At 41.7% G+C, this 24,103-nt stretch overlaps 1 long non-coding RNA gene across 1 annotated transcript in view; it reads left to right on the plus strand.

Moving 5' to 3' along the window:
• The first annotated feature begins 1,355 nt into the window (after positions 1 to 1,355).
• LOC117346517 overlaps positions 1,356 to 24,103 on the plus strand; it is a 36,471-nt gene continuing 13,723 nt past the window's right edge. The window contains exons 1-2 of the long non-coding RNA XR_004536607.1: positions 1,356 to 1,428; positions 22,146 to 22,325. This is a non-coding gene — a long non-coding RNA (uncharacterized LOC117346517). The remainder of the gene's footprint in view (positions 1,429 to 22,145; positions 22,326 to 24,103) is intronic.

Below are 24,103 nucleotides of genomic sequence, written 5' to 3' on the forward strand. Positions count from 1 at the left end.
ATCTTGGTTGCTCTTCTTTGAACCTTTTCTAGTGCCACCATATCTTCCTTGAGATAAAGAGACCAGAATTGAACGCAATAATCCAGATGAGGTCACACCATGGAGCGATACAGGAACATTATAACATTCTTAGTCTTGTTAACCATTCCTAGTTCAAACTCTTAATATCTAGTGCAACAGAATAAACACTTGTGAAAACAAAACTTTTCCAGCCCAGATTAAAAAGTTAAGCATGTGTGATCTGCTCTCAGAATTGAAATAAAAAAAATCAACATATAAGGATAGATAACTAAAAACAGTGAGTAGTCTCTAAACAAACTCTTGCTGGAGGAGTAAGTGCTAGCAGCCCAACTTGACATTAAGGGCTCCTTTTACTAAGGTGTGCTAGTGTTTTTAGAGCACGCAGGATTTTAGCGCACGCTAAACCCACGCTATGTGGCCAGAACTAATGCCCGGTCAATACTGGTGTTAAAGTCTAGCGCATGCGGCAATTTAGCACATGCTATTCCGTGCATTAAGGCCCTAACACACCTTAATGAAAGGAGCCCTAAAATTTTGTTTATTTATTTAATGGAATCTGTGTACCTAAACTAGCTGATGTCAATGCGGGGAGGATTTTTGTCTTACTGATCCAGAGAGCTTTGGATTTTTGTGGATCCAGTTTGGCCCCCTGATCTAGAAGCCGGATTGCAGTATTATTAAGACAGGCATTTAAATTAGCAAGAATCTCAAAAAAACACTCACCAAATATCTCCATGCCATTTTCCCAGCTGTCCTTTCCTCCATGTCATAGTCTAAATTTGTCACATTCCACAATAATCTTCCCTGCTGCCTTCCAATATGTGATGATCACACCTCTCCTCAAATTCCTTAATTGAATCTGCCGTGCTCTCTTAACTATGACTCCCTCTTCCTTCTCCCTTTCACATTCAGTCTATTTGAACAGGCTGTGTAACTTCTCTGTCTTCATTGCTTGACAGCTCCTTGATCTAAATCACAGGTGTCAAAGTCGGTCCTCGAGGGCCAGAATCCAATCGGGTTTTCAGGATTTCCCCAATGAATCTGCATGAGATCTATTTGCATGCACTGCTTTCAATGCATATTCATTGGGGAAATCCAGAAAACCCGACTGGATTCCGGCCCTCGAGGAGGGACTTTGACACCCCTGATCTAAATTAACAGAGATGTGGGTATGAGGGAGTCTATAGGACAGTACCACTCCCCCTGCTGGATACTCTCTCACAATGCCAGAGCCACCTTAATATAGATAGCTCCTCCTTAAAGGGAGGAGGAGTCAGGGAGACAGGAACAAGGAAGTATAAGAGGCTGGGCCAGAATTAGATAGACAAGGCCCAGGGGAAAGTAGGAGGAAGAGGTGATTTTCATATAGATCTTGACTATAACCCTTAGATACTCTCCTTGGATAAGGTAAGCCAATCTTTCTTTTGTGGCTGAACACCTGTGAGTTTGTTCTGAGGTCTGGCTGGAGCCAGAACATGTTGTCTGACTGAGGAAAACTGTTAAAAGACTGTGTTTGGGGTTGCTACGGTCCATGATTTGGGTCCTGTCATCTACAGGCCCCTCAGAACTTTTTGAACAAGAGACTGTTCAATGTATGCCTAGACCTGTGAAGTAACTGGGTACAGGATTTCCCTTTTGAGTTAATACAAAAGTTTTCCTTTAACTTCTCTGTGACTAGCTGTTTGTGTACTGTTCCAGACCCCACCTTGCTTGTGCTGTTACAGGGACAATTCTGTAATTGGACACCAATATAAAGGCACCACAATGAAGGTGCCCACTTAGCACCAATTCTATAATAGAAACATAGAAACATAGAAACATAGAAATAGACGGCAGATAAGGGCCCACAGCCCATCTAGTCTGCCCACCTTAATGTCCCTCCCCTACCTTTGCCCTGTGAAGAGATCCCATGTGCCGATCCCATTTGGCCTTAAAATCAGGCATGCTGCTGGCCTCAATCACCTGTAGTGGAAGACTATTCCAGCGATCAACCACTCTTTCAGTGAAAAAGAATTTCCTGGTGCCACCTCGTAGTTTCCCGCCCCTGATTTTCAACGGATGCCCTCTTGTTGTCGTGGGACCCTTGAAAAAGAAGATATCTTCCTCCGCCTCGATGCGGCCCGTAAGATACTTGAACGTCTCGATCATGTCCCCCCTCTCTCTGCGCTCCTCGAGCGAGTATAGTTGTAATTTGTCAAGCCGTTTTTCGTATGGTAGATCCTTGAGTCCCGAGACCATCCGGGTGGCCATTCTTTGCACCGACTCCAGTCTCAGCACATCCTTGCGATAATGCGGCCTCCAGAATTGCACACAGTATTCCAGGTGGGGCCTCACCATGGATCTATACAATGGCATAATGACTTCCGCCTTACGACTGACGAAACCCCTTCGTATGCAGCCCATGATTTGTCTTGCCTTGGACGAAGCCTGCTCCACTTGATTGGCAGACTTCATGTCCTCACTGACGATTACCCCCAAGTCTCGTTCTGCTACCGTTTTTGCTAGGATCTCGCCATTAAGGGTATAAGACTTGCATGGATTCTGGCTGCCCAGGTGCATAACTTTGCATTTTTTGGCATTGAAGTTGAGTTGCCATGTCCTAGACCATCGCTCCAGTAGGAGTAGGTCGTGCATCATGTTGTCGGGCACTGAATCTTCGTCTGTTGTGCATTTGCCCACTACATTACTCAGTTTGGCGTCATCGGCGAATAATGTTATTTTACCTCGAAGCCCTTCTGCCAAGTCTCTTATAAAGATGTTGAATAGGATTGGGCCCAAGACTGAGCCCTGTGGTACTCCACTAATCACCTCCGTCATTTCGGAGGGGGTGCCGTTCACCACCACCCTTTGGAGCCTACCTCCAAGCCAGCTCCCAACCCATTTCGTCAATGTGTTACCTAATCCTAAAGAACTCATCTTGCTCAGTAACCTGCGGTGTGGTACGCTATCGAATGCTTTGCTAAAGTCCAGGTACACGATGTCCAGGGACTCCCCAATATCCAGCTTCCCCGTTACCCAGTCAAAGAAGCTGATCAGGTTGGATAATGACTTCAGAGTCTAGGTCATTATAGAATACTAGCATAAATCCACACTGGCATGCTAAAATTTAGGTGTGCCCAATTATAACAGGCTGATATAACTTGGCACACTTAAGTGTACCATGCAATATATATATAAATATATATATATATAATGACATGCCCTTAGACCACCCAATTTCCACTCATGTGTATACCCTCTTCTCAGTCACATGCTTAGCAACTTTGACTTGTACCTCTGACATGTACTGTAAGTGTTATTATTCTATAATATATGTGCACTTGGTACTTAACATTAGGCACTAAGGCATAGACTGGGAGGGTTTGCATGCTATACCACCTAAACAGGCCTTACTAAGGTCTCAAATGATCTTCTCATGCCCAGAGCTAAAGGGCTGTACTCAAATCTTATCTTCTTTGATCTTTCTGTTGGATTTTATTCTGTTGACCATAATCTGAATATTGATACCCTAAGACTTTCAAACTCTGCTCTGTCATGATGCTCATCTTAACACAGCATTTTTCTCCAACAGATACTCTTTCATTGCCATCCTGCTATCAGATGGTATGCCTCAAAGTTCTGTTCTGTTTTAGACATTTTTCCTCTCCCTCTAACCCTTTTCCTGGGTAACCTGAGCCCCTCCACTTGCACCTTCATACTGATTATTCCCAAGAATCCAATTTCAAATCATACAGTAATTTATTTTCACATTTTGCTGCTTGAATGTCCAACATTTATCTTAAGCTCAGCATGTCAAATCATAAGTTCTTATGTTTTCCCCTAAAGTTTCCATTCCTCTTTCTCAGTCATTGAAAATAGCACTACCATCATGCCTTGTTATATGGTAGATTGTTGTAATCTTGTGGTCCTCTTGAACTCCTTCTTTTCATTCTGTAACATGACAATGATAAGAGGTGTCATTTCTTTCTCTATAACATTGCCAAACTGTATCTCTTGGATAAGATAGCAAGACCATGACCAAGGGGATTAAAATGAGGAGTGGCAGTTTTGGATGTAAGAGCTAGTGGAAAATAGGTAAGATTCAGTTCTGTTTTTGAAACAGTATGATAAAGGTAAGAGGTAGCTATCAATTTAATTCTGCTTAATAAACTGAGAGATGCATTCCTCTTTGTACAATAAATCCTTTATTGAAAGTTCAGTTATATGAGGAGGATTCTGGTATTATGGAATTAAAAGTAGACTCACAAGTGATTTTTCAAACTGGATTTGAATATGACAAGAGAGGAAGTCTGGCATGTGTTTAGGAAGACTGTTCTAAGAATTTGGTTCAACCATGTGAGATTTGGTGTTGAGAAGGTTCAAGTTTATTGAAATTTTGATTTACACGCAATATCAAATATTTTCAATGCGTATAACAAAAATAAAATTGGGGAAATAAATGAATCATTTAAACAATAGACATAAAAACATATTCATAAATAAAAAAATTCATAAGGAATACAGGGATAAAATTACATTTGTTTAAAGTAAAAAAAAAACAAAAAACAAAAGAAAAACATTTAAGGAAGAACAACATCAGGAAAGGTATAAAAAAAAAAAATCATTAATATTTAAATGTAACTTAGGTTAAAATTACGTCTTTAAAAGAAGACCGAATCCAAGAATAAATAGGGAGATCATAAGAGGGGAAACATTATCTGATTTAAGATTCAAATGCATCTTTAGAAGGATGCAGAAAAGAATAGTGTACTGCAGTGTTTCTCAGCTCAGTCCTGGAGTACCGCCTTGCCAGTCAGGTTTTCAGGATATCCACAATGAGTATGCATGAATGAAATTTGCATATAATGGAGGCAGTGTATGCAAATCCAGTTTATGCATATTCATTGTGGATATCCTGAAAATCTGACTGGCAAGGGGGTACTCCAGGACCGAGTTGAGAAACACTGCAGTACACTATTCTTTTCTACATCCTTCTTAACACCAAATCTCTTGTGCACTTCTCACATTGTTGAACCAAATTCTTGGAACAGCCTTACTAAACACATGCCAGACTTCCTCTCTTGTCATATTCAAATCCAGTCTGAAAAATCACCTGCGAGTCTACTTTTAATTCCATAACATCAGAATCCTCCTCATATAACTGAGCTTTCAATAAAGGATTTATTGTACAAAGAGGAATGCATCACTCAGTTTATTAAGCAGAATTAAATTGATAGCTACCTCTTACCTTTATCATACTGTTTCAAAACCAGAACTGAACCTTACCTATTTTCCACTAGCTCTTACATCCAAAACTGCCACTCCTCATTTTAATCCCCTTGGTCATGGTCTTGCTATCTTATCCAAGGTATCCAACTTGTTTTTCCTTATATGAGCTATCTGCCAGTCTTAACTAGATTGCAGATTCCAGGGAGTATGGCCTGTTCATGTGAAGGACAATTTTTAAAAGACAGTTCTATATATCAAGTAGTTCTTTAAACGGAAATAGGCATGTCCCATCCAATATCTGCATAGCGATACATGAATAGAGTCTTAATTGCCTTAACCAATGTAATATACATGATTAGAGAGGGATTTGGTTTTATGGGCAGACTGGATGGGCCATTTGACCTTTATCTGCCATCGTGTTTCTCTGTTTCTATAAAATTACACATACATTGCCTTGGGAAATTTTCAAAATATTAGCATTTACATATTTTCATTTTGAAAATTTGACAGAACCCACACAGAAAAAAAATCATGTGTGTACTATTTGCACAATTACTAAGTTATAAAATTATGTAATCTGGCATGCACTAAAGAAACATAGACAAATGACAGCAGATAAAGGCCAAATGGCCCTTTCAGTCTGCCCATCCGCAGCATCCACTATCTCCTCCTCTACCTAAATTGCCTTTCTAATGACGTCGTAACTCTAACACACAATAATGTTATAGATGTTATTAGGACATCTATGCAACACCTAAAAGGTGATTCTGCAAAGGACATCTAACAATATACAGTAGACGCGCTTAGATTCGCTCAGCACTAATGCGCGCAATTCTCTATAGTGTGTCTAACATTATAGAATCGCGCTCAGCATTGTGCTCCTGGACATCTAAACAGCGCCTATCTTTTAGACGTCCTTTACAGAATTTGGCCCTCAATGTCTTCTTGAGATAGTCAGAATAAAGCCTGTGATGCTGTTCAACTCCTTGCAATAAGGCCTCACGCAGTACTGGATTTGTGGCGATGCCAGTGGCAGAGCGGTTATCAGTTTAACACCTCACTCGACTGTATCATTGAACCTCGCTTGACTGTATCTTCAGACCACCTGTCCACTGACTTTGTCAACCATTCATTGGTAATACCAAGAGCGTGAAATTCTTTCACATATGTCTAATGTCAGATTTATTTATATTTACACATTTACCCCCCCTTTTTTATTTTTTTTACAAAATAGTAGTTCATTTTTTAGCACTGGCCACGGTGGTAACAGCTTCAACGCTCATAGAAATTCTATGAGTGTCAGAGCTGTTATCACCCTGGCTGGTGCTAAAAACCACAATACTATTTTATAAAAAGGGTGGGGAGGATAGGTTTAATTATGTCCATAGCATGATAGCATTATCACATGTTTAGTGCAAAATTATCAGCTGATTTTAAGTGGGGGGGGGAAGGATTTTAGGCTACATTCACAAAGCAAACCGATAGTGTACCGAGCGGTTTGTGAGCTCTTTGCGACCCGATTTCTCCCGACCCGATTCACTAACCTGTGTAGCGATCCCATCCCTATCTGTGCATGCGAATGAGGGGAATCGGCATGCAAAGCAGGAAGGAAGCGATTCACTAAAATAAAAAAAGCAACACTGACTGGGCTGGCCGATCCAAAGTAAACGACTGCTGAGGACCAGTCACTGAGGTCCTTTCCGACTTCCCTGCCTTCTGCCGCCCTGCTTCTCTGCCCTGATCTGCTCTCTGCCCCGTCTCAGCCCTGATCACCTGCCCTTCCACGTACTGTGAGCCCTTGGTTTTAACCCGCCGGTTTAAAGCAGGTTAAAACCATGGGTTCACTGAGCTGTTTAAAAGTAAAAGTTAAAAAAAAAAAAAGTTGCAGCTCTTAGACGCATGCGCAAACCATCTACAGACGGTCTGCACATGTGTTGGGATCACTCTCTAGTGATCCGTGCGGTGGGTGGGTGGGGGACGTGTCAACGATTGTCCCCATTTGCATGTAGGCCTTTTGTGAATTCATCAGTCTGCATGCAATCGGGCATGGATTGGACACGGAATCGGGGGTTAGTGAATCTAGACCTTTGGTGGTGCTTATATTAATTGGCCTTGAGCGACCCACAAAATTATTTTGTGATCATACACTTACAAATTCATGGGAAAAACTTCAATTAGCCCCTCCTTTCCAAAGCTGCGCCGGCTGCCACAGAGCTCCGATGCTCATAGAATTCCTATGAGCATCCCAGCTGTTACCGCTGTGGCTGGTGCTAAAAATGCTAGCGTAGCTTTGTAAAGGAGGGGGTTAGTAGTGTTTTTCCAACTTTAGGTTTTCCTGGACAACCCTATTGGGCTGTTATAAATTGTTCCAATTTAAGAGAGTCTAACCCTCTCTTTACAAAACCGCAATAGCAGTTTTTAGCGCAGTGAGCCACACTGAATGGCCTACGCTGCTCCCGACGCTCATAGATTTCCTTTGAGCGTCGGGAGCAGCGCGGGCCATTTAGCACAGCTCTCTGCACTACAAACTGCTAGCACGGTTTAATAGAAGAGGGGGGGGGGTAAGTTTTTTTTATGCTATTGCACCCATTGTCTCGATGCCAATCGGTAGCACTGTCAATTTCTTTTTCAAAATTTTCACAATTTCTATTTGGAAATCTTGGTATTTTGTGACCTTCTCAAATTCCTAACCTTTGCACTCATACTACTCTCATGCAGGCAGTCTCTCTTCTCAATAAATACTCAAGAACAAAATCTTTAATGGGGAGAATCTGGCCACAGCTCATTTTATTAATTTATAACATTAATGCAATTTACAATTAAATATGAACATCTTAAATCCAATTAACCCAGACAGCCATTATTTAACTTTCCCTCACATTTTCCTCAAGGCTAGTTAATAACGACCTAGCCCAAATGCCTAACATCACTTTCAAAACAATCACCTCATATTTAATTAAATTGAGCCTTGTGGTGAACATAAAAACATAAGATTTGCTGCTGCTGGGTCAGACCAGTGGTCCATCATGCCCAGAAGTCCGCTTCTGTCAAAGACCAGTGCCCTATTTGAGTCTAGCCTTACCTGTGTATGTTCTGTTCCAATAGGAACTTATCCAACTTTGTCTTGAATCCCTGAAGGGTGCTTTCCCCTATAACAGCCTCTGGAAGAGCATTCCAGATTTCTACCACTCTCTGGATTAAGAAGAACTTCCTTACGTTTGTACGGAATCTTTTCCCTTCTAACTTTAGCGAGTGCCCTCTCGTTCTCTTCACCTGGGAGAGGGTGAACAATCTCTCTTTCTCTACTAAGCCAATTCCCTTAAATATCTTGAATGTTTTGATCTTGTCCCCTCTCGGTCTTCTCTTCTCTAGCCTCTCATTGTATGGCCACTCCCCCAGTCCCTTAACCATTTTTGTCGCTCTTCTCTGGACCCTTTCGAGTAGTACTATCTCCTTTTTCATGTACGGCGACCAGTGTTGGACGCAGTATTCCAGGTGGGGGCATACAATGGCCTGGTATAATGGCATGATAACCTTTTCAGATCTGTTCATGATCTCCTTCTTAATCATTCCTAGCATTCTGTTTGCTCTTTTCGCCGCCGCTGCGCATTGCACAGATAGTTTCATTGACTTGTCTACAAGTATTCCCAAGTCACTTTCCTAGGGGCTCTCTCCGAGTATAGCACCGAACATCCTGTATTCGCGCATATGATTTTTGTTACCGACATGCATCACCTTGCACTTATCCACGTTAAACCTCATTTGCCATTTCACGGCCCATTCTTCAAGCGTATTTATGTCTCTTTGTAGGTCTTCGCAATCCTTCTGTGTCCTCACTACTCTGAATAACTTTGTATCGTCCACAAATTTAATCACCTCGCTCATTGTGCCAATTTCCAGGTCGTTTATAAATATGTTGAAGTGCACAGGCCCGAGCACCGAACCCTGCGGAACTCCACTCGTGATGCTTTTCCAATCCGAATATTGTCCATTCACCCTCTCCCCGCGCACTCTCTATTTCCTATCCGCCAACCAGTTTTTAATCCATGTGAGTATATCACTCTCAGTTCCATGGCTCACAATTTTTCGAAGTAGACATTTATGCGGAACCTTGTCGAATGCCTTCTGAAAATCTAGTTATACGATGTTAATCAAGTCACCCTTGTCTATCTGCCCATTTACTCCTTCAAAGAAGTGCAGTAAGTTTGTCAAGCAAGATCTTCCTTTGCTGAAGCCGAGCTAGCTGGTCCTCATCAGTTTGTGTCCGTCAAGGTGATCGATGATGCGGTCCTTTATCAGCGCCTCTACTATTTTTCCCGGTATCAAAGTCAGACTCACCAGTCTGTAGTTTCCTAGATCTCCCTTCGAACCTTTCTTGAAGATCAGAGTAACATTCGCCACTTTCTAGTCTTCCGGAATCTTTCCTGATTTGATCAACAGATTGGCTATTAGTTGGAGCAGTTCAGCTATAACCCCTTTCAGTTCCTTGATTACCCTCGGGTGAATGCTGTCTGGTCCCGGGGATTTATCATTTTTAAGCTTATCAATCTGTCTGCATACCTCTTCTAGACTGATCGTCGTCCCTGTCAGTTTCCCGTCTTCATTTCCTGTGTATAGCCTGTCAGCTTCTGGTTTAATGGATATATCCTCTTCGGTAAATACAGACACAAAAAATGTGTTCAGTTTGTCGGCCAGACCTCACCTCAACTCAGTGTGGTGTTGCCCGTGAGCCTAAACATGTCTCTCAAGCATCAGCACTGTCTTACTTCCAACCTCCCCACACCAAACTCCTTAAAAAGGGGAAAGGGAGGGCAGGTGTCAACTACTATTTTTTCTCCCCTTTTCTCTTCTATCCAGCCCCAAACCATCCTATACCTCCCCCCACTTTCCCCAAACACCTCCCAACACACGCCAAAATTCCCTAAAGCTCTTCCTCCTCCCATCATTTTCGTAATCACCAATCACTGCCCTTCAATTTTCTCTCCATCAAATTTCCTCCAATAGCCAGTCCACCCATTGTTACCACATGTTCGAATCCAGTCACCTTCCAGCCTCTCTCCTCCTTATCCTCTACCCTCTCACCTTTCCCCTACCCTTCCCCCACCACCTACCATAATTAAAGCCTGCCTTCTTTACCCTCAACCAAGGTTAAAAGCTCACTATCAATGACAGTGAGCTCCTCTGATCGTCCACATTACTCTCTCTTTCTCTCTCAGTGACTATATCAATAAACAAAACATGGTTCTTTTTAATGAAAGTGATATCTGGGGTGTTATTTTCTAGGTGTCCATCAGTCTGGATTTTGAAGTCCAATAAATTGTTTCCGTGATTATTTGCAATAACTTCATCTATAATTCCATGCTTCCAGTAGTTTTTATTGATTGGCAATCCATATTTTTCTTTAGAAACCACTGTAATATTTTGCCCATGTGATCATGTTTGGTTTTGAAGTCAGTGTGAGAATTTTTCTGCACCCAGTTGTTCCCTATTTGTCTTTGCACAATCAGCATTTTTTTTTGTACCGCTGGCCTTTTCTGTTTTTGCTTTGATGACATTTGTGCCTAGTGCTTTAGCAGCAAAAATCAATCCTTCTGTTTCCTTGTTTAACATGCTGTTTTTTTAAGCCATTGCAGTATTTTGATGTTTTCCAATTTTCTTCAGCATCTTTCAAGATTTGCTTATGGAGTGGTTTGATTTTCTAGTTTTCAATCTCATTTTAAGTTGATGCTCTCTGGTTTCCATTTTAGATTCCAGTTCTGCAAACAGTTTTTCCTTTTTGAATTTTAAGCTGCAACCTTTCATATACATTTTCAGCTCTTGTTCTTCCTCCTCCACATTTCATTTTACCTATAGAAGTTCTCCAAAATATATCCCCTCTTTTACTAAGGTGTGCTAACCGATTAGCAGGCGCTAATTGAATTAGCACGCGCTAAACGCTAATGAGTCCATAGACTAACATGCACGTGTTAGCATTTAGTGCACGCTAAATCGATTAGCGCACCTTAGTAGAAGAGGGCCATAGTCCGGTGCTACTGAGAGAGTGCAAAACGTTATTCAGTCATCAATTTTCTGGCTTACTTGTCAGGTTTATCAAGGTCTATTTGATTCCAATTGACTATTTCTGCAGTGTACGAGGTATTGAATTTCTGGTATAGCCCATGATTTGATAGCTCTGATTACATTGTCACCATTTAGTTCTGACTTTAGAATTGTCCTTAATCACTTGCAGTGTTCTTTACTTATATTTTCTTCTTTATTTGGCTGTGCAAAATATCTGATGTTATCAGGATGCTGAAATATTTATGTGTCCTCAGCTTCTAGGCCTTTGATGGTTGTTTCATTTACAATTTGAATGCAATCTGGTGATTTAGCGATTATTCCTAAAAAAAAAAAAAAAGCACATTTATCAAATCTAAACTGCATGGAAATGCTGAATGCTCTGCACTGCTCCTGACGATCATAGGAACTCTATGAACATCAGGGGCAGCACAGAGTATTCAGTGCACTAGCTAAAACCATTTTTGTGGTTTTGTAAAAGGGGTGAAAAATAGAAAGAGAAACCTACTCACAGTGGCTGTGGCTCAGAGCAAATAGTCATGTCTGATGCACAATCTTGACATCATTGTTATTTATTCAATTTTCTATACCGTTTTCCCAGGGGAGCTCAGAACGGTTTACATGCATTTATTCAGGTACTCAAGCAGTTTTCCCTGGCTGTCCTGGTGGGCTCACAATCTATCTAATGCACCTGGGGTAATGGGGGGATTAAATGACTTGCCCACAGTCACAAGGATCAGTGTGGGTTTGAACCCACAATCTCAGGGTGCTTAGGCTGTAGTTTTAACCATTGCGCCACACTCTCCTAGATGGCAGATTGTCACTGAAAAAATAGGAATATGTGCTGGAGTGCCTGACCATACTAGGGATTTATACCCATGACCTGTGGAAAATAGAAGCAGTGCCTTTACATGTGCTTTCTTTTAGGCAGGGGTTCCTGCCATATGAGATGATATCTTAGGAGAGCATAGCCATCTCAGGGTAAAAATGTTCCCCTCTGGACCCTGGAAAGGGCAGAGTGCAAATGTAAATGGCAAAGTCCATAACCCATACTCTCTTATGAGACCAAAAAGAGGCTGTTAAGGTACTAGTGGAGGAGGGTGGATTTGAACCCATAACCTGTGGAAGATTGAAGAAGTGCCTTTAACCACTGAGCCACAGGCACTTCCTTTTAGGCAGGGATGTCTATTACTTTTTAGTAAATAACATCTAATTTATTTTCAATTGAGTTATGACTTGTAAATATAAGATAGAATGAAAGTAAAGTAGAGCAGTTTATAGAAATTCAGTGAATCTTCAGGATTCTTCAGAATACCACCCAGGTAATATAACTTTTGCTGGGGCAAGGGGAATCAATGATGATTGCCCCAGCAAAGGTTATATTATCTGGCTGGTATACTGAATATTTCTGAATATTCACTGAATTTCTATCATTTATTCTACTTTACTTTCATTCTATCTTATTATTTTTTTGTGACATTCTGTCATCTAGGTGTATATTGATGATGTCACAATGATGTCAAGATTGTGCATCAGACATGTCTACTTGCTCTGAGCCACTGCCATTGTAAGTAGGGTTTCTCTTCTTATTTTCTTAAACTTTGGGAGTGAGGTTTAGTATGCAATACATTTTATCATGTGCTTTGCTTGAGTAATGCATTATTAAACTTCATTTTCCATTATTATCAAAGAGGAGTCCTCTCTCTCTCTATATATATATCTATATCTATATCTATATCATACTAAACCTTCTAATATATATATATAAATAAGAGTGTGCTACTGAGATTGGGATATATATATATATATATATATATATATATATATATATATATATATATAATGCCCAGATATCCCAATCTCCGCAGAAAGAATGGCCCTCTCTGTCTCAGCGAGCCCAAAAACTATGGATTAGACACTTATCTTTCATATTCTGTAGTCAGGTCTCATGCTGTTGTACTATCTCTGAAGCTCTATGTGTAGCAGCTCTCTTTTTCATATCCTGTAGTCAGCCTTATGATGGACTGTCTTTGAAACTCCAGAGGTAGCTTTCATTACATTACATTTCCTTGGAGGCATTATTACAGCAATGACAGCACAGAACAGTGTGACATCATTCCCAAGCTTCACACAATTGGTCAAAGCAATGTCTGTCTTTTTGATGATTCTTTACATGTCACCCCCTTCCCACCTCCACAGTGTTTGTTCCCAGATCGTAAGTGATATGTATGCCAAGGGACTGCTCAAAGGGTTCCAGCAGGAGGAATTGGGCACTCCTCCTGCCTTGGGTTGCTTGGGGGATTCCAGCAGGAAGAAGTGGGCACTCCCCCTACCTGGAGATGCTTCTGGGGGGTGGGGGTGGCAGGAGGGTGTGGGCATCCCTCCTTTGCCCAACCTTGCAGGGGGAGGGGCAAGTTCTCTGCCATGGCCGCTCAGCTGATCGTGCCAATGAGATGTTTTTGCCCCGATCAGCATAGCTCTGTGTCTATTTGAAATGTAGACCAGCATTTTGTTGGCCTTTATTTCAGGCACCTATTACAGGCCTAGGGAGATGCTTAGGGCTGCCTAAGCTCATCCAAGGCCATTTCCAGATGAAACCACACCCATGCCTAACCTTGGATGAGCTTAACAATCTCTATGTGTTTCCCTTAACTGTGACAGACACCTATGGTTTCGGCTGCCTGCCTTTGGGTGTTTTTTTAAAATGTGTGTCCCAATTGGCTGGTTAGACAGCAGTAGGACACCTTTCACCACCAATTGGGATGTCGTTTATAGAATATATGCCCCTTTGGGTGTATGTGTTTGAGTGAATTGGTCTTTATGAGTCTGTCTAAGGGCAACGAGGGAAATTTCAATGAACCATCTGTGCTTTCATATTTTATTTTCAAGCACTGCCAAATGCTTTTGTGTGTTCAGTTGTTGAATATTTGCTTTAATGACAGTTATCTTTTTTTTAAATGATATTCTGCCTTCAGAGTCTAAAAATAATCTGTGTATGATTAGCCCTTAAACCTCTGAACGTAAGATGACTGAATAATAGAATCAATATATTCTTTAGAAAAAAAACCAAAACATGAGGAGACACATGAAAATAACATTAAGTAATAATAAAACTGATGTTGGGCTACTTCTTGCATTGCATAATCTTGTAAGCTTCAAAGGAAAGGAAAATACATAAAAAATAATTAACTGTTATCTTTAAACCCACCTTTTCCTGCACAGAGGTACCCCTTTTCATTAAACAAGTGACATTTTTCCTGCTGGTACAGCATCTATCTATCTTCTTTCTGTCTTTTCGTCAGCATGTGAGTAAAGATCAATGCAAGAAATCTTTTTGAAGGTACTTTCAGGTCCTGCGGCAAGGGAGTTGATCAGAAAGCTGCCATAAGCTTCAGACTTACTTGATAAATGAGACCCTCTTTTGCTGCTGTGTAAACTGCTGTCACATCACTTACAAACACTAATTAGAACTACTTTGCTGTGGAAAGTGTCTAGTGCATTAAATACCACTTCCTCTTATTGCAATTAGCTTATCCATTGACTTACGCTTCTTACCACAGGACTATCAGAGATGGAAATGCATAAGGGGATTATTTAATCATTTATAAGGTAAATTTGGCTTGCATAGCTTTTGCCTACTGTCCTCTGACCTCTAAATCACATTTGTTAGACTGCTGGCACGCAGATTTAAAATGAGCTTGGATCATTATAGTTTTTGTTGCTTTTGGATCAAGTCAATACTTCTAGAATTCTTATGTACTAATACACACTCTGTTACTCTTCACTTGAACAGACTATACGTTCATATTGTAGTGTTCAAACACATGGCATAGTCATTCATCAAACTATTAAGATAGCACTGAAAACCAGCTGTGCCCAACAATTTTAATAATCAGCTATTTTAATCTAAATACATATACAAAAATCTGGGGCTCCTTTTATCAAGGTGCACTAGCAGGATTAGCGCATCGGACATTTCATCACGCGTTAACCCCCGCGGCAAGTCAATGGAGGCGTTAGCGACTAGCGCGGCAGGCGGTTTAACGCGCTTTAAACCCCTACCACGGCTTGATAAAAGAAGCCCTTAGTATATTGTTCCTTCTTGAATTTATGGATTAGCCCATGTTGAGTGGATTTTTTTCAAAAGAATGTTTAAGGGCTCCTTTTACAAAAGTGCACTAGCGGTTTTAGCGTGCGCTAGCCGCTCCCGCCTCCTTTTAAGCAGGCGGTAGTTTTTCAGCTAGCGCGCGCTAATCTTGTGCACGCGCTAAAAAATGCTAGCGCACCTTTTGTAAAAGGAGCCCTAAGTCAGAATAGGGATATCCAAGTCAGAATGTCCCAAACAGATGCCCAGTTCACATATATTTTTGAACATTATAAAACCTGTTCAAAAATACGTGAGGTGGGCGTATACGTACTGGAAACGTCCAGAACGAAGATCCATTTTACAAAATGAAATGTCCAAATTTTGAACAGAGGAAAGCAAGGGACATGGATTTTGTATAACAACATTCTTAGAAAATAGCCACACAGAAGTCCAGGCAGAGCAGAGGGTCAGCATCGTGGTTAATGACGTGTATTGTAAACTAAAGGACCCAGGTTCATATCCCACTTCTTTGTTTTTGTAATTGTGAGCCCTCCAGGAATAGAAAAATATCTACTTATCTGAATGTACAATGCTTTAATATCCCTCAGGTTAGCAAGTGTCATAAGAACTTAAGAACTGCCATACCAGGACAGACCGAAGGTCCATCAAGCCCAGTATCCTGTTTCTAACAGTGGCCAACCTAGGCAGAGTAGATATTTTTCTGTTTCTAGAGGGCTCAAAATTAAAAAAAACAAATAAACAATTGAAGTAGGTTTTGAACCTGAGGGCCTGATTCTGTATAGAATGCCCGGTCTCGGCAATCACCTAAGCGGCTTTTGAGAAATGTACATGGGCATCCTATACAAAATCGCATCTGTCCTAAGGGACAAACGCCTAACCCCGCCTAACTACCCCGATTCTCTAACCGGCGTCCATTTCACAGGCACCGTTTAGAGAATCACATTGCCGCTGAGCTGATCACGGCAAGGGAATCTCCCTGCCACGATCAGCTGAGTGGCAGTGGCAGAGAACCCCTAAACCCCACCACATGTCTACCAATAGGAGGGATGCCCACTCCCTCCTGCCACAAACCCTGAAACAATCCCCAGCAGGAAGGATTCCCACTCCCTCCTGCTGATACCCCCCAACATCCCCAGCAGGAGGGATGCTTACTCCCTCCTGCTATCATCCCCCCAAAACACATGATTCCCCCAGCCCCAAAGCCCACCCGGACCCTCCAATACCTTTATGAGCAAGGCCGGCTGGCAGGCCCGCTTCTACAGAATGGTGAGCCTTCCCCTTCTGGTGCATCCCAGTGAAACTAGAAGGGGATACTAGGATCTATGATATTTTCAGGCATTATGGGCATTTCTAATAGAGTATGTTCTGAGGAGTAGTCTAAAAGTTAGTTCTGTAGTCTGTAAAGCAGGAGATTCAGGGCCAAATTCTATAAACGGTGTCCTGATTATAGGTGGTGGTAGGTGTCCTATCGCTGTCTAACCAGCTAATTGGGATGCACATTTTCTAAAAACAACAAAACACCAACCTGAGGCAGGCCGCCTACACTGTTGGCGTCTGTCGTGGGTGCAGAGGGGTGCCTAGGAACACACACCCAAAGCTGGTTGTGGGCGTGATTTCGCCCAGAAGTGGCCTTAGGCAAGCTTAAGTGATAGGCACCTGAAATGTAGGCCATTGAAATGCCGGTCTACATTTCAAATGGACGCGGCCGCTAAACCGATCGCAGCAAGGAAATCTCCCTATCACAATCAGCTGAGCGGCTCTGGCAGGGGACCCACAAACCCCACCGCAAGCTGATCGGCAGGAGGGATGCCCACTTCCTCCTGCTGCCATCCTGAACTCCCCCACATTGTCTATGGCACTGGGATGCACTGGGAAGGGGAAGGCCCATCATTCTGAAGAGGCAGCCTGCTGGCCAGAAGGAGTAAATTCCATCACAGATTAGCAGGTGGGATAAGCATCTTTGAACAGATATTTTTTTACTAAGGCTTTGAGAGCTGGATTTTCTAAATGGCACTGTTTTTTTCAGGTGTCAGCAGGCGCCCAAGCTCATTTTAAACTGATTTTCATGATGCCTACCAGCGCTGGAATCATGCCTCCATAGGCACGTTACAGCACCTAAAGCCACTGTAGGTGTGGCTAATGCTTGAAGTGATGTTAGGTGCCATTCACATCAAAGGTAGATACTAGAAATGTAGGCCTGGAAAACCCTGGCCAACATTTCTGGTGTCTACCTTTGCCAGAGGCGTGATTCTCTAACCAGCACCATCACTTGATTGACATGCAATTGGCGGATGCTTTTAAGATGGCCGCCAACAATGGTGCCAGTTAGAGAATCCAAGTCTCAATGTTTTAAGATCAGTTATCAAACAAACTTGTTCCAGGAGCATGTTCTACCATTGAGACCCTCTAATGTAAAAGATGGAGTTCCTGTGTTCCTCAATATGGATTTTTTTGAGTGGAGGGTATGTTAAGGAGGTTAGATTTTGAGGACCAAAATAGTCAAGTGGGTTGCAGCCAGGATTCAGTTATGCATAATAAGTCTAAATTGTAGTCTACAATCAGATTGTAAATGATCTGAGTTTTGCTTCTTATTGAGCTAACTTTCTTACTTGTGTGTCCAATCTAAAATGCTCATGGGGGACTGTATTTAACTCTATCTCGCCTCTTATTCAGAATGTTAGGCCTTATCTTTCTGCTTCGGTCCACACAGGAATTGAGGAAAAGGCCATTTCTAGTGGTGACGTAGTTTCCTATCAGCAATGTCAGAGACTCTGCGAACAAGTTGGAGAAACTTGCTTCAGTTTTCACTCAAATTCTGCTTGAAGTCTTCACAAACGAGTGCTTCTTTGTCACCATGCGACACCTCCAGCTTCAGTCTTGTCCGCTTATTCCCTCAAGGCCACAGTCGGATGTCACCTTGAGCCAGGGACAGTGGTGATCCGGGTTGGCCTCTGAACACAACAGAAGCAGGAAATGTTGAGGAAAGAAGTGCCCTGATGGTAAAGAAAGCACTTCCTTGGCTGATTATCTCTTAAGTGGTTAAGTATGATATTCAGCACCTAATTCCATAAGCAATACCGTGAAAACATAGGACTGCCTTTTATTCAACCCAGTTGCCACTAAACGTAGGCAGTTAAGTGCTGAATATTGTCACTTAACCGCATAATTGCCAACTCCATCCCCAGTGTACCCACAGAATAGCCAGCTTTGAGTTTAGTGGTCTGTGCTGATATACATCAAAATTAACTGGTTAAGTGTTGCTAAATATCAGTAGATATCTTCAAATAAGCGATTTAACCGATCAGGAGTTGCTTCTGGCTGGTTAAATCATTTTGAATATCGACTCCATACTTTTTTTCAGCAGCTTACATGATGTAACTGAAATGAGGTAACCAACTACCTGTTCATTCCAATATCTGTAGTGATGCCTGCTTGTCTGGATCAACAGTAACTTGTGGGGATTAGTATTATGAAAGAACACAATCCACCAGGAGTAATACATGGAAAAAAAATCCTTAAACTTCCATAACCCATTTACCATAGCAACCATTGCCCACTTCCTGGGTCTAATAGAGGTTTACCAGCCAAAATACATCAGAAGTGAAGATACGGCTTGCTTATTTTTCGTTCACTGTCCTTAAGCTGTGGAAAGTGGAACCATTTAGGATAGTATAAAACTGCAAATCATATGTCAAAATCGTACCCCCAAAACAATAGCACAATTTTAGAAATCTAAGAATCCACTGTTTTTGCATTTGAAGCAGCCTGACAAGGAAGTCGTTACACTGGCTTCTTCAATCATTGACCCACACGTGTCTTAGCAGCACCTGCAGAGAAGAGCACCATTGCTTGGTTCACAAGAGAACATGCTACAAATGCTGAGCAAGTGAACCCAAAATCCAATGCCAGGTCCATGTGAGACTTAAGGGACTTTAAATCACATTTGGTAGCCAATTTGGAAGTGGTTTTTGCATTTTGCTGCTCTGGTGAATCGCGCTGGCAATCACTCTGTTTGTAGATTGCTGCTTACTGGGGGTTTTCATTCCCAAGCCTTTGAGTGGATTCATAATATGTCCCCCCCCAAAAGGCATATATGTATGCCAAAACTGGATCCTTGTTGGGACGAAACACATTTTTAAAGAATAAATACTGTTTGGTTGAGAGGACATCTTTCTTGCCTTTTCTTTGTTCTGTTTCCATGGTAAGGCAAGATCTTCTCTTTGTTTGGTTGGCTCACAAAAAAAGTATGCTACAAATGCTGGACCAGTGAACCCAAAATCCAATGCCGGATCCATGTGAGACTTCAAAAGGGACTTTACATCACATCTTGTAGCCCAAAAATCTTGGGAATGACTGGAGATCTGAGCACTGATCTCCTCTGCCCAAGCTGCTGAAAGAGAAACTAAACACAAACAAGTTCCTTAGCATCACAGATGCTCCAAATCAAATGCTAGCAAACATAAAGTTGGAATCTATTTGAATGCCATCTGGCAATCCAATTGATCCTATTAGAGACGCAACCCTGAGCAACAGTGAAAAATGCCACCTCAAGACCCATTATACCCAATCTTCTCTTTATAGTGCAAATTACCCACACCCTCTTTTATGAAGAAGGGTTAGCATTTTTTATTGCCATCCATGGCGGTAAAAATTCCTATGAGCATCGGAAATATTACCGCCGCGACCGGCAATAAAAGATGCTAACACAGCTTCTTAAAAGGGGTGTGTATGTGTGTATAAAATTTAAGCAAAAGAGGAAAATTAGCTTGGACCAAACAGAAAAAATCCCCACATACTCTGCAAACCAAAAAACCAGAAGCCATTAAAACTGAACAAGTGAAAGGACTATGTACATTCACCCTCTTCTTAATTGGTCCATATTAGACCTATGAATCCACAGAAAAATTTATATTTCAAGAACAGAAACCTCCATCCTAAGCAAGCTAGTGCTCCTCAGAGCTCTCTTAGAAAGGGCTGACAACTCACTTATGTGAAAAACTCCCAAAATGGCCAAAGAAAAAAACCTGCATGCAAAACAAGGCAAGTTTGTTAACAAGAAGAACACCTTAAATAGAGCCAACAAGGTGTTATGAAAAATCAGCAACTGTAATATCTTGTTGAAAATTGAGAATGTAAATGAGAAACATCATTGCATCAATTACTTAATGAAGAATATCCAAGTTGGGTCAGGAAAACCATTAAATTGGTTGGATAAATAGAACCTGGTGCTCATTTTCAAAAGACAAAACACATCTGAAAAACATCATGAGGCGGCAGAAAGATGTCTTTCTCACAAAAACATCTAAGTTGAGATTTTCAAAACTCTGATTTGAGCTGATTTCTTTCTCAGTTGATCCAAATTTCAAGGCTGTGTGCTGGGGATATGTTTTGGGTGGGACTACAGTAGCATTCCCAAAAGTTAGATGCCCAGGCTCTATAAACGGCACCTGAAGTTAGATGCCTAGATTGGTGTGCCTAGCTGATATAGGTGCTTAATTATTTAAAAAGCTTGATCAGCACCAATAATATCCAATTAACAACTCATAAATGGCAAAAATTAAAATTAATTGGATTTTAGGTATCTACCAATTTCAGGTAGGCTCCTAGTCCAAGGCACCTACCAGAAAGTGGGCATGGTTAAGGGCAGATGGTAGGTATATTTTCAATGTACAGTAAGTCCCTAAATTGGACTTAAGCACTGGTATTTAGGCCAAAAAAATCCCAGGCACAAATAGGGAGCATCTAAGGATTTTTTTATGCCTATTGGTGCCTAAGTCCAATTTAGGTACCACTAGGCACGATTCAATACATGGCTAGGGTTACCAGATTTTACATATGTAAAATCCAGACCCATGGACCTGTCTCAGGCCTTCCCAGCCCCCCCTCCCCCCCAGCCTGCTCAGCAGTCAGGAAGGCATGCGCATTGCATCCGCTCATTCATGGATGCCCTTCCCGAAGTGATCTGCTTTTCAAAACTCGGACAAAGTGTCAGGTTTTCAAAGCCGTCCGGATGCCCGGACATACCGGGTAAATCCAGACATCTGGTAACCCTACACATGGCGCCTAATTTAAGACTGACATGCACTGTGTACCATGTTCCTTGGTGTATATATTTTAGACACCATTTATAGAGTCAGGGCCTTAGTGCCTCCTCAATAGAAACTATATGCAGTTTATTAAAAATAAAAATAAAAAATTGAAAATTGTTTGAAATAAATAATTTCAATTTCCTGATCAAACAGGGAGAGATGATTTCCTCCTTCTTTATTGAATCATCCAGCAGTGAACTAATGTCTATAACTCTAGGCTCTGAATATATTCTCTGTATCTTTTCTATTTTTTTATTGTCTCAATGTCATCCAGCCTTTATTTTATATGGTTTTAATCAGTAGTTCTTTCTTTCTTTTCTTTTGGGATTTGACTGCTCATCTTTCTCTGTGCAGGAAACGCATTAGCCAGGTGCTTGAATGATTTTCACCCTTCTTTAACGGCTGTTTTATTTGGGTTGAACATAGGGTGGTAAAATGAACACACTTTTCCAACTGCTCTCTGATAACTCCAATCTGTTGTCGGAGCTTTTGCAATTCTGATGATAATTCTGGTCTATAAAAATATGTTTTTCACCCAGTCTCAGTAGTCCTCTTCTCTGTGCTTTTTAGATTATGTGTTCATGTTCTTGAAAATTAAAAAGAAAAATCTTGATTTTTCTCCCTTGGCTGGTTTTTAATATTGATTTTGTTACTTCCTATAGCAAACATGTGCTTCTCACTAAAATTCAAAACGGCCTGCAGCAGTTTCTTCACAAAGTCAGTAAATTCCTTTCTCCTCGTTGTCTCGCATCCCCCATTTCCTGAAGGCATCTGCAAAGGGCAGAAGAGAATGGATTTGGTTCCTGCCCCATCACACCCACTTGGACCACCATGAATATCTGGTAAGCAAGGGGGGTGGAATGGGGGGAGGGCTATTTGGTCATAAGGGGATTAGGAGTTGGAGAGCTGTTCCTGGGGGAGGAAAGTTGTGACTTGTGAGCTGGGGGGACAGGAAGGAGAGGGAGTCATTTCAGTGGATCAGGGGGGTTTAAAAATCAAAAAACATTATGTGGCTCCCAGCTACGTAAGTGCTTTTTTAAATTAAAAATGAGGGGAATGCAATGCTAGTTCTTATAAACCATGATTACCCTTCAATGTGGGGTAAAATAAGAAGCAAGAATAACAATATAAGGAAAAAATATCCATATATAATTTGGTCTAAAATCTCTGGACTAGACAGGTCTTCAATTTTTTTCTAAAATGCATATAATCAGTTTCTTGTTTAGTATGTATGGATATGAATTTCGACAACTAGCAACGCAGTAAGGAATAGATAAGATTTTTCTATATTAAGGGCATTAAGCGCACTAACATATATAATAGGTATCTTTAGCGGTTAGCAAGCGCTAATGTGCTCAGGTCCAAATTCTCTATAGTGTGCCGTAAGTTAGGTGGTAAAAGGCACCCTACCGCCACCTAACTCATTGTTTTAATTGGTGATAAATGGTGTGGTAATTGACCACATTGTTTAAAACCAATTAAAATCCAATTAAAATGTATGACGACATCTAACTCCCAAGCATAGAGGTGCCTACCGGCAGGGCAGGATTAATTCGTCAAGGGCCCTAGGCACACAAGTACACTGGGCCCCCTGCCCGCCCCACCCCACCACGTGCCCAGTCGGAAACAGGAATCTGCGTCAGAGGGAAGCTTTGGGCAAGCAGCACCGCTTGCACAATTACAGTTCCCGTTGCCTTTCTTACCTGCTTTGCTTGCTTGTCTTACTTTCCATTGATGGGGGAGGGCTGCATTGCTGATTGGGGTGGGGCCCGCATTGCGGATCGATGCTGGAGGGGCCTATCGCCGTTTGGAAAAAACAATGTTGATGTCCTCCTTCATCAGGCCCCCCCTGACCATTTCGGGCCCTAGGCAGGTGCCTACTTGGCCTATTGGTTAATCCTGCCCTGCCTACCGGTGTCTACATCTAAAGTAGGCTTAGTTTACGCTGGAAGTGGATATAGGTAAGCACCTCTATGGACGTGATTGGACCTGATTCTTATTAAAAATAGGAGCTGGAAATGTAAACCTGTAAAACCCTGGCCTATATTTCCAGCACATACTTTTGATGTGGCCACAATTCTCTAAACGGCGCTGTCACATGGTTGACACTCAATTGGCACCACTTTTGCAAGCAGCTGCCACTAACGGTGCAATTTATCAGATCCAGCTCTTAATGCCTTTTCATGAATTCTCCCCTTAATCTCTCTCACAGAAGCAAAATTGAGTAACAAATATCTTTGTTAACAAGATGCTCAAGGGGCTCAAGGGTCTCTCGTACGAAGAGAGACTAAACAAATTACAGCTCTACACTCTAGAGGAACGTAGGGAGAGGGGAGACATGATTGAGACATTTAAATACATCACAGGACGTATCGAGGTGGAAGATGATATCTTCTTTCTCAAAGGACCCACGGCCACAAGAGGGCATCCGCTCAAACTCAGGGGCGGGAAATTTCATGGCGACATCAGGAAGTATTTCTTCACAGAAAGAGTGGTTGACCGTTGGAATAAGCTTCCGGTGCAGGTGATCGAGGCCAGCAGTGTGTTGGACTTTAAGAATAAATGGGATGCCTATGTGGGATCCCTACGAGGGTCGATCTGAAGAATGGTCACTAGGTAT

Source organism: Geotrypetes seraphini, chromosome 12 (assembly GCF_902459505.1).
Source record: "Geotrypetes seraphini chromosome 12, aGeoSer1.1, whole genome shotgun sequence".
NCBI lineage: Eukaryota > Metazoa > Chordata > Amphibia > Gymnophiona > Dermophiidae > Geotrypetes > Geotrypetes seraphini.